The following is a 12,001-nucleotide window of genomic DNA, read 5'->3' as shown; positions in this document are numbered from 1 at the left end:
GACCCTTAGGGGCTGTTTCGTATCATCCTCTCACTGTTTTCGATTGAAAAATCTATACTCAGTCATGTTTATACTTGTTTACTTCATAACTCAGTTTTATGACTCTATTTTGATGCATATAAATGTTTTGGGCCGAATGCCCTGTTTTACTAAAATGCCCGAGTGGCTTGATTTGTGAGGATGAGTGTGGATCGGGGCTGCCCGCCTGCAGCATACTTGTGACTGAGTGAAGCCGAGGGCCTGATTTGTGAGGATGAGTGTGGATCGGGGCTGCCCGCCTGCAGCATATTTTATTATTATCGCATGTGAGTTGTCCGTGCAGATTATAGCGCTTGGGCTGAAGGAGCCCCTCCGGAGTCTGTACACACCCCCAGTGAGAGCAGGTACCTACTGAGTGCGAGTGCCGAGTGCTGAGTGACTGGGAGGCATGAGTGATTGTGAGGTATGTCCGAGTGGCAAGAGTGATTGTGAGGTATGCCCGAGTGGCAAGAGTGATTGTGAGGTATGCCCGAGTGGCACGAGTAACTGTGAGGTTTGCCCAAGTGGCTGTTTATGATTTCATCATTTTGCTCACCTTTTCATTGAGCCTTTGTTTGAAAAACTGTTGGAAAGATGTCTTTAAATGATTTTCTTTTTACTGGAACTGAGTTTAAACGAGATGTTTGATTCAAATCCTGATTTTTAAAAGCATGTGGTATTTTATTGAGATTTCCTGATATGAACGTTATATGCTTTATTGCTCGTCACTACTTCTCAGTCTTTATTTATTGTTGTTACTTACTGAGTTGGCGTACTCACGTTACTCCCTGCACCTTGTGTGCAGAATCAGGTGTGGCTGGACACGGTAGCGGGTATTGAGTATTCTGGTTGCAGATTTTTCTTGGAGATAGCAAGGTAGCTGTTTGGCGATCGCAGCCCCTGCTCTTCTCCCTCTTGTCTTCCTCTAGTTATATTTAGCTATTTTCCAGGCTGAGTTAGCTTTGACATTGTTAGACAGATCGTAGTAGATGCTCATGACTAGTGACACCCCGATGTCGGACTTTTCTTTTCCGCACTTCTGTTTTTCTTTGATTTGAACTCTTTAAATGGAGGTTTTATGTTAAATAACCTTGAAATTATCTTTGAAATGAAAATATCATTTTGTTTTGGAAATGAGTCGGCTTGCCTAGTTCCACGATAGGCGCCATCACGACAGGTTAGGTTTTTGGGTCGTGACACTTCTTTTCTTACCACCTCTTTCATGATTGGATTTAGTCGGCGTTGTTGCTCTACACTTGGCTTGTGTCCGTCCTCCATGAGGATTTTATGCATGCAGAAAGCTGGAGTAATGCCTTTAATGTCAGACATTGTCCACCCAATTGCTCGCTTGTGCTCACGTAGCACCCTCAATAGCTTTTCTTCCTGCAATTTAGACAAGTGAGAAGAAACAATAACAGGTAAAATGTCAGAACTACCCAAATAAGCATATTGAAGGTGAGGGGTAGGGGTTTAAGCTCCAATTTTGGAGCTTCTTCAATTGACGGCTTTGGAGGGGGGGGCCACTTGGCCTATTCAGGGGCTCAAACGGGTGTATTCTTTGCATGTAAGCACATGATGCATCTAGAATATGCATCATCTCCTCAACCTCATCATCAATCATCAAGCTATCAAACAACATGATTGCTTTTTCTAGAGAGTCATCTAGATATACACTCGTGTCAAGAAGTTGCTCATCCACCTCCACAACAGATATCATAGAGAGCTCCTCATAGTGGCGGGGAAGTTGGATTGCTTTGTAGACATTGAAGACTGCTTCCTCATTGTCCACCCTCATAATCATTTTCCCTTCTCTCACTTTAATTATTGCATCACTAGTAGCCAAGAGAGGTCGTCCCAATATGATTGGAACTTGTTCATCAGCCTTAAAATCTAGAATAATGAAGTCAGCTGGGAAGATAAATTTTCCAATTTGCAGCAGCACATCTTCGAGCACTCCTTCAGGGTAGGCTATGGACCTATCAGCTAATTGCAACATCACAGTGGTTGGTCTTGGAGCTCCCAAACCCAATTGCTTAAATAAGGACAATGGCATCAGATTTATACTCGCACCCAAATCACAAAGAGCACGACCCACATCATTATTACCGATTCGCACTGGAATAGTGAAGCTGCCAGGATCCTTAAGCTTTTGAGGAAGCTTGTTTTGGACCCTTGAAGTGCACTCCTCAGTAAGTGCAACTGTCTCGAACTCAGTCAATTTTCTCTTGTGAGCCACTATATCTTTTATGTACTTAGCATACTTTGGAATTTCACGAAGTACATCCACTAATGGAATATTTAATTGAACCTGACTCAACATAGAGAGAAATTTGTTAAACATGCGATCGTCATTCTTTTTCTGCAATCTCCGGGGGAAAGGTGGTGGTGGCCTTGCAGCCTCCATTCGCTCTGAACTTGCATCATTTTTCTTTGAATCGTGTATTGCCTTAGGGGTCAGCTCCCCCTCAGGTATAGGTTTGTCCTTTCTCTTCTTTGGCACTTCCTCTAGTTCTCTCCCGTTTCTGAGTGTAACTGCATTAACTTGAGGGTTCTTCTCTGCACCACTAGGAAGAGAGCCTGTATGTCTAGTATTTTGATTTGCTGCCAACTGCCCCATTTGCCTCTCAAGATTTCTGAAATCAGTCCTGAGCTGTTGATTGTCAAGTAACAACTTTTTTAGCAAGTTATTCGTACTCTTTTCTGTTTGTTGGGGTGGCTTCTGAGGCTGATTGAAATTTCCTTGAGGCCTATACTGATTCTGATTCTGTTGATTTCCGCCCCATGAGAAGTTAGGATGATTCCTCCAATTTGGATTGTAAGTGTTCCCATATTGTGCATGCTGATTCATCGGACCTCTGTTTTGTTGCCCCACATAGTATATAGATTCAGGATTCGTGGGGCACATGTCACTCATATGACTGTCACCACATAGTTCGCAGCAAATAGACATTTGTTGTACATGTTGCATCTGTTGTGTTTGTTGCATTGTCATTCTGTTCATCTGATTTGCCAGCTTTGCAATATCTGCTCTCATGGCTGAGACGTCATCAAGCTCAATCACCTCGTTTAATTGCTCTTCTTGTGTCCCCATCTCCTTGCCAATTATGGTCATTAGCAGTGAAGTTATTTAGCAAGATTTGTATTTTACTATACGGCCTTGCCATGAAACTACCCCCACAAGCTGAATCAAGATTTATCTTTGATGCCTCGTCTAGCCCATCAACAAAAGTGTGACCCACTACCTCATCAGTCTGACAATGATGTGGGCAGTCTCTAAGTAGCTTCTTGTATCTTTCCCAAGCTTGACGGAGTGTCTCGCAATCCCGTTGTTGGAATCTAAGAATTTGGCTCCTCAGCGATTTTGTCTTCTTAGTAGGGAAAAACTTGATTAGGAATTTCCTTGCTAAATCATCCCAAGTGTGGATTGAGTTCGCAGGCTCCTTTTGCAACCATTCCTTAGCTCCCCCAACAATGAAAAGGGAAATAGTGTCAGCCTGACATAGTCCTTGGAAACGTTCGGATAATTATAAATGTCCGTAATTTCCAAGAAGTTCTGAATGTGCCTTTGCGGGTCTTCATGAGATAGACCCACATATTGCCCTGTGGACTGAATCAGCTGTACCATGTATTGTTTGAGTTCAAAATACCCCGTGATATCAGGCTTTACGATAGCCTGAGTCATGTTAGCAAGATTGGGCCTTGCGGCTTCTATCACCGGACGGTCCTCATTACCTGCCATCTCTATTGGATGTGGTTGAACTACGATGTCCAACTCTCTTTCTATTCTCGTTCTAGTTTCGACTTCCCTCCTCACTCTATGAAGTGTTCGTTCAATCTCTGGATCAAAAGGAAGGAGGTTGTTTGCACTTATACTCCTCCGCATTCAAGAGAAGATCCTGCGTTAACACAAACAAGGCAAACTGAAAATTAAAACTTGAACTAATAAGTAATAAAAGCTTAACTCAGTCAAGTAGCTAATTTCTAAGTCCCCGGCAACGGCGCCAAAAACTTGTTGAGACCAAACACACTCACGCAAGTATACGTGGTCGTCAAGTAATAGAGTAGTGAATAAAGTATCGTTCCCACGAAGACTTATGATTAACTTTTGATTAATTCAAACTCAAATAGCTTATCGATTCAAGCGATTTCTTATAAAATAGATAATTGTCTAATTTACTACCTAAAGACTATCAAGTAATGAAATACTAAAAATCAACACAACACTTAAATAGTTTTAAATAACAATCAATGGGAGATAATATTCCAGGGTCACGGGTTATCTAACAATCATGTTGCATTCTTAGCTTAAAATAACTAATTGATTTATCTGGATTGTTGGTTGACAGGGTTGATATTACTCATAAGAATCTTTCGAACCCTTACTCGCCTATTCAAGCTAATTTAATACCTATATGTCTATGGAATTAAGATTAACAAGCATACATTTACAATTCATGTATTGCAACCGAGCAAGGCAATTAGGTATATGTCTATCCCAATTGCGAATCCGTTCCCCGATGCCTGGGTTTAAGACTTTGCTCTATTTAATTCTATATGCAATCTAGAGTTCCCACTTTTGAGTTCAACTCTAGATTCGTAGATAGTATTTCACTGTTAGCTACTCAGCAAAATAATTAAAAATAGAATTAAATAAACAACCCAATATGATAAAATCAACTTTGTTAAATTAAACTTCAAACATCAACATTCATGTATACCCATGACCCTAGAACAATAGGGTTCTTAGCCACTCATGTTCATGAAATCATAAAATAATTCACAAGAGTGCATAATAATCAATAAAAGAAGGAAAAATAAGAACTCAAAGATGAATTCCGTGGTTCCCCAGCTTTTTCGTGGCTTGTTTTCTCTTCCCCGTATGTTAGATGCCCTAAAAGAGGCGTTTTTGGCTTATATATTGCGTACAAAAGTCGTGGGCCAAAGTTCTCCTATTCCTAATCCGACTTGGCTACAGGGATTGATGCTGGGGTGGATGCGTCGCATCCACCTCGTCCTCCACTTCTCAGCTTCGCATGCTAGGGTGGATGCGTCGCATCCACCCTTTGTTCCTCCTTCTCAGCTTTGCCTAGGTGCGGATGCTATGGCGGATGCACTGCTAAGGGTGCACGAAATCTGATTTTTTTCTCTAGATTGGATGCGACGCATCCAACCCTTCTTCCTCTACCTAGAGCACTTTTTCTTCATATTTTTGCACCCCAAACACCCTAATTCATCACACACAACTTAATTAGTCATAAAACCAATAATTAAACCATGTTGGGCATTTTAAGGATCAAATAGCATCAAAAAGCGGTTAAAATATGGGTAAAGTAATATCAACACATATCGAAATATGCCCAACATCACCCCCTAACAATTGCTATTCCATATTTTCCATCAAGTAGAGAGGCTCTTTTTTTTTTTTTTTAATTTCTATGTATCGATGATGTAAAAAAATATTTATATAATTAAGTCAATTATAAAGTAATTACAGGTAAATCTATACTAATAATTAACTTGAGAAAAATGGTAATATACGTCCTATCACAAGCTAAACTGTATTGATAAGGTAAAGAAAAATTACATTGCCCTGTATTTAATTTAAATTCTTTTTTTAGTTTTAGATGTCACCATAAAATTATTGCCCACAGGCCATATGATTAAACTTTAACTACAAAATGCATAAGGATATAAATAAAACATTTTTAAAAAAAAGGTTTAGAACATTATACATTCACGCAAATAGTGATACTTTAGACATTGTTAGTTGGGAGTAACATTTTGTTTAGCATTCTAATGACAGTGGGAACCAGGGGCCCACTGTTCAGTAATTTCCTCCATGCGAACTGAAAAGTCCAACTAATTAAACCAACAACTCAGACTTTCAACTGATACTGAATCAGTGATATTTATGCAGACAGGAGCTATTTTTCCAGAATATATATTTAGGCAGAAGGTACAGCCACTAATTTGTGTAGCTACTTGTAGTAACGTGTGTCTGTATATATGTGTGGAGAAGAATACTGAAGTTGTTTTTTTAGAATTTAATATTTACAGTAATACTGTTTGCAACAAATTATTGACATAAAAAGATAAATTGCATTCACAAAACAAGTATAAAGAAAAAGAAATTTTATTAATAAATCGTGAGTACAATTCGGTTTGTTCCCTTGATTCTTTTTTTTAGATTATTTTTCGGTATTTGAGGGTTTAAGCAGTGGCGGAACCAGAATTTTGGTTAAGGGGTATCAAAATATATAAAAGTAAATATATCAGAAAATTAAGGGGAGTCAATACATAGTATATATATATATATAATTTATTTTTTTACCTACCTACACAGTGTATTTTTTCCGCGAAGGGGTGTCATTTGACACCACTTCCTATAAGGTGGCTCAACCACGGGTTTAAGTAGCATACTTGTTGAAAGTAAAGGTGTCAAACGGGTGGGCCGGTCCAGGTCGAGAAAAAAAAAGTGACCGGCCGGTCACCAATCCGAATCGGGTTCCGGGTTTGACAAAACGGGCTTAATGGGTCCGGCCCCATCCAGTCAAAAATGGAACCGGAACGGTTCCGGGCCTACCAGTCCAGTCCAGGCCGGTTTTGTGTAATTATTTTATATATATATATATATATATATATATATATATTGTATAACTAAAGTAAAATTATAAAACAAAAAAATAATCTTATAAAAAGAGTGTTTGAATAAAGGATGCAAAGACTTTAAAATTATTATATTTGAATATTTTATTAAGAATTTAAGATAATATAAATACAATGAAGATGGAAAAAATTGCACTTATAATTTGCAAGTTCTTTTTTTATTTCCAACTTGCAAATTAAAGTTTACATTTAACAACAACTAAATTAACGAAAAAAGAGTAAAATTCAAAGTTTAATTGTTAAATATAAATCTAGAATTTCAAAGGTTTTGCATTGCCTTAGTAAGTTCTTCATAATCAATATGAACTTCTTGGCTATCTTCTAAAGTGTTAAATTCAGATGGGTGACCATGTGTTAATATATCTCCAAGTTCTTCGTCTTCTGGTTTATCAATATCTTCACGTCCCTGATTTCTTCGTTCCGATCTAATCCAATCTCTGAAATATACTAAAACTTCCAAGCATTGCATCCCAATGAGTGACGGGTGTCTCCTAGTTGTTGTCTTGCTTGACTAAATGCACTCTCTGATGCAACAATTGAAATTGACACATTCAGCACGTCCCGAGCCATAGCGGAAAAAACAGAAAATTGCTTTTCATTCTCATGCCACCATCCCAACGGTGAAAATTTCTTATTGCGAGGTTCTGATTGCTTTTGCAAGTAGAATTGAAGTTCATCAATGTTCCTGTTACTGGTTTGAGTGGAAGAAAACGTAGCCCAAATATTATAACCATCAAGACTTTTATCTTCATCCATATTAGCAGATGCAGTAGAAGTAGTATAATGCATAGTGGGATTAACATTGCCTATATTAATAGTATCATCATCAATTATATTTGCATAATAATTATATAATTGTTGTAAATAATTATTTAGCTTGTTCATACAACAATATATATTTGGGGTTTCAGTTGGTCCAATCTCCATATAACTATATAAAGCATTGATTAATTGGTGACAATTAGACATCTTTATAGAAGGATTTAAAACAGCACCAATTAAGTAAATCGGAGGAATTGGAAAGAAATAGTTTTTGAATTTGACTTGCATTTTTTCAACAACATCTTTATATTTTTCTTTCTTCTTAAATTCATAGAGTAGAAAATTTTTTTTAGCTATATGTACTAAAGCGATAGTAACAGTAGGGTAATATGCTTCAGAAAACTCAACAGCAGCTGTATAAAATTTATGTAAAAATTGAACAACATCATTAATGGCCTCTTAAGTATTAGTCGTTAACATACGGTTTAGATCAGTACAATGCGCATTAGCAACTTCAGTTATTGGCAATTTATATTTGTAGCAACATTTTAAAAATAAGTATGTATAATTCTATCTAGTAACAATTTCATCTAGCATGAATCTGGGTTTAAGGTTATGCTCCGTACACTTAGTCTTAAATTTCCTAATTCTAGATTGTCTATTAATTTCTTGAATAACACCCACTGCTCTTTTAACATGAGTAATCTCAGTCGAAAATAAATGAAGGCCTCTTTTAACGATTAAATTATAAACATGGCATGCACACCTAATATGAAAAATTTTGTCTAGTGGTGGTTTCAAATGCAGTCTTAATATTGAAATAGCGGCATTATTGTTAGAATCATTATCAAAAGACATACACAATACTTTTTTATTAAGATTATAAAATTTAACAACTTCGCAAATAGTAGTAATTATAAAAATAGCAGTATGACTTTGATCTTCATCATATTTAAAAGCGATAATACGTTTTTGCATACAATAATTATTATCTATCCAATGACATGTAATTGTCAAATAATCATTTCCATTTACAGCATGGCCAATATCAGAAGTTAGAGAAACTCTACAAGGAAGGTGGTCAAACAAATAACGTATGTATGTCTGATATTATCCATGAAATCTAAAGATATCAGATCTACAAGTACTTCTAGGGATACCTTTAAATAAGGGATTGTAAATCCTTCGAATATACATAGTTAGATATGATGAAGAAGCAAAATAAAAAGGTAGACAACCTAAAGCAATCATTTTTGCTAACTCCTCACGATCCTTCATTTTATCATATTTCATAAGTCCTCCAGTACTAATGTTTAGAGTTCCTTGATTTTCATCTAAATCAGAGCCTCATTTTATAGGATGAGTAATTTTTAATTGTCTACTAAGTGTTCCAGTCCCCCCTAAATTTTCTCCAGTCTTATGTTTAAAATAAACTTTATAAAGTTTGCATATAACTCTATCAATATTCTCTATTTCGTCAAAATATTTTCAAACTTTACTTCTTTTCCTTCGATTAGTAGCCGAGGCCACATGTGATCTATTATTAGTGCCACGACTACCACCCCTGCTACCAACTCCAACACTACTAGGTGTAAGTGGTGTCTCATCTTCAATTTCTAATTCATTATCTTCTATACCGAAATCTTCTTGTAATTGCATAATCTATATTATTATCAGATGATGTTTCAGAACATGTGTAGAGTCATTTAAATTACTACTAGATGTTGAAGTAGTACCTCTTTTTCTATTTCTCCGATTAGCAACCTTATTACAAACTATTTTTGCAGCATTAAACATATTGTGAAAATTTAACTACTAACAAAAATTAAATATGCAAATAAAATAGTAAATAAGAGAAAGAGTTGGAGGGAGAGTACCGAATTCCGAAATAAGTTTAACACTTGATGATTTTCGCAACTCCAATATTTTCACGAAGAAATGTCAATTGTTCAAAGTTCAAACTTCAAACTTCAAATAATACGATAAATTAAATACCAAAAAAAATGAGAGCCAATACTTGATTGCAATTTAGGTGAAGAATGAGAGAATGACAATTGAGATTTGAGTTTGAAAAATGAGAGATGAGTGAAGAAATGAAGAAGAGAGGGGGTGTATTAATAGTTTTTTAAAGGGCTAAATTAGTAATTACTAAAAGTGTTATTTTTATTAAAAAATGCCCAAAAAGGGCCATTTTTACAATAATTTTGTTGGGCAACGGTCAAATTTGAAGCTGACCGTTGCCAACAGTCAAATTCGATTTTGAAAAAAAATCAAAAATAGCCGTTGAACCGGCCCGGGCAAGGCCGGTTAACCGGTTCAATAGAAAATTTATTACACCGGTTTAAACCAGTCCGGTTAACCGAAAGTTTTTTTATACGGACCAACCCCCCTAACCCAGCCCACCCGGGCCCCTAACTACTGAACCGGGTCGGTCCGGATTAATACCGATCTGGGCCGGTCCGGAAACGGGTCAACCCAGCCCATTTGTCACCTTTAGTTGAAAGTAGAATCATGTAGACCTCCTAAGGATTTATGTGGATTTTCTTAAAGTATTTGATTGTGAAGAAGTTCTAGGTTGATCTTGAGGAAGAAGACGTCTCTTGATCATTTCGGACTTGGAAAAGACATAATTTGATGTCTTGATCTCTTTGTGAATATCCCAAGAGTTTATGGGATTTTTGAGATTGATTAAGTGATAAAAATATATATGCAAGACATATATCTTGGTTTGATTGGTTTAGTGTAAATTAAACACTATACTAAATCCATCCTCATAATTTGTAAAACTAATGTGTACAACGCCCACAAATTAACTTAAAATTCAAAATTTGTACGCCCAATTAAGTTATGTACATAATACTGTAAATTTATGGTTAGCATTCCCTTATTTGAACTTGGTGGGTATTCTTTCCAACCTTAGTAAAATAGGGAGTGGGTTTGGCTTGAACATAGGCTCAAACAGAATTTGAAGGGTCCTAGCTATGCCATGCGTTTAATACTTCTTATTCTTATTCTTTCTTAGTTGAAGTTCCTATATTGATTTTTTCTTTCTTTTATGAATATTATAACTCCTAATTCTTTGGTAGCGGACCATAATTGCAATTAAAATGTTTAATTTGGTTAGTCCTAGCTAATTGGCAGGAGAGACATCCCCATATGAAGAGCAAGTTTATCGCCGTTCAAAGTGAGATCATGGAAAGTTGATGTATGAATTTGTAGGCCTAACTTGCTGCTGATTTTCATCATTGGCTTATCCAAATTAGAGAGTTGCCATTTTTTCTTGAAATTTGGTCATTAACTATAAGATGATTATAAATAAGTACAACAGATCGAATATGTTGATATTATCCGCAGTTTAATCTCGGATAAATAAGAAGAGTTGTGATCGACTGCGACTTAATTAGCTAAAAGTCATTTAAGATGAACAATATGTGGATCCATATAATGACCCCGAGCTCGAGAATGAGCATAAAAATGCATGTATAGGCTTATACATTTTTCGGTTGTTTTTCTTTTTATTATTGTTGTGCTTATGCTTTACTGAGCCAACAGTCTATTGTAAACAACCACTTTATCTCTACGAGGTCTACGCACACATTATACTCTCCACACTCCACTATGTGGGATTATATCGGGTATGTTGTTGTATGAAAAAAAACATTTAAAATTAAATAAAAATAGAATAACAATTTCATATTGTTAACCATACTTGTAACAACAATAGCTTCACATTAGGGAACAGCTAGCTTGGGGAGCTAAATCAACTGTTTTCAATCAATCATTGGACATATATATGCTGAAAGGTCGATCACACATTCCTTGTGACTGCCAAGTTGGATGATGCAGTTACTCACAGAGTAGTGCATAGAAAGAAATTCACCATCCAACAAATTAATTATATAAAAAAAATATAAATTTTGTTCTTACCATAATATACCTCAGCAATCTTTACCAATTTATAGTACAAAAATAGAAATTTTATCTTGTTGCTTGAATATTAAGTATTCAATTTAAGTGAAATATTACAACTATAACATGCATTTTGGTTTTCAAATTCAAAATCGTTAGAACAAAAGAAGCCCGGCTGGATATTGAGATGCAATGGAGGCATGAGAATAAGATGGTCCTTTATCGAACAACATTAAGACCAAAAAAAAAAAAAAAAAATACTCTTCTTTGTTTTTCTTGATATTCTAGATGTCAATTAGTGCATTAAATAGCATTGTGGTGACAAAGAAAATTCATTTTTACAGAAGCTCATCATTTCTGACCCTTTTCCTTATGACATTCAGAAGATTCTTGAAAGAATATTCGAATAATTAAAGGATTCTGCAATTAAATTTTAATCTGTTTCTTTTTTTTTTTTCATTCAGGTTTTATAATACGAAGCATTAGCTAGGTAAATATCCAAATTCCAAAACATAAAATTATTTGGCTATGGACCAATCCCACCCCCCTCTCTCTCTCTCTCCTTTTTTCTGATGTTTGCGTTAATTGTAGAGGTTAGGAAATGCAGAACATATTTCACAACAATTTTGTTAAAGTAGATAATCAT

This window comes from Nicotiana tomentosiformis, chromosome 1 (genome assembly GCF_000390325.3).
Source record: "Nicotiana tomentosiformis chromosome 1, ASM39032v3, whole genome shotgun sequence".
Taxonomy (NCBI): Eukaryota; Viridiplantae; Streptophyta; class Magnoliopsida; order Solanales; family Solanaceae; genus Nicotiana; species Nicotiana tomentosiformis.
The sequence above is the reverse complement of the archived record's forward strand: the minus strand, read 5'-3'. Positions refer to the sequence as shown.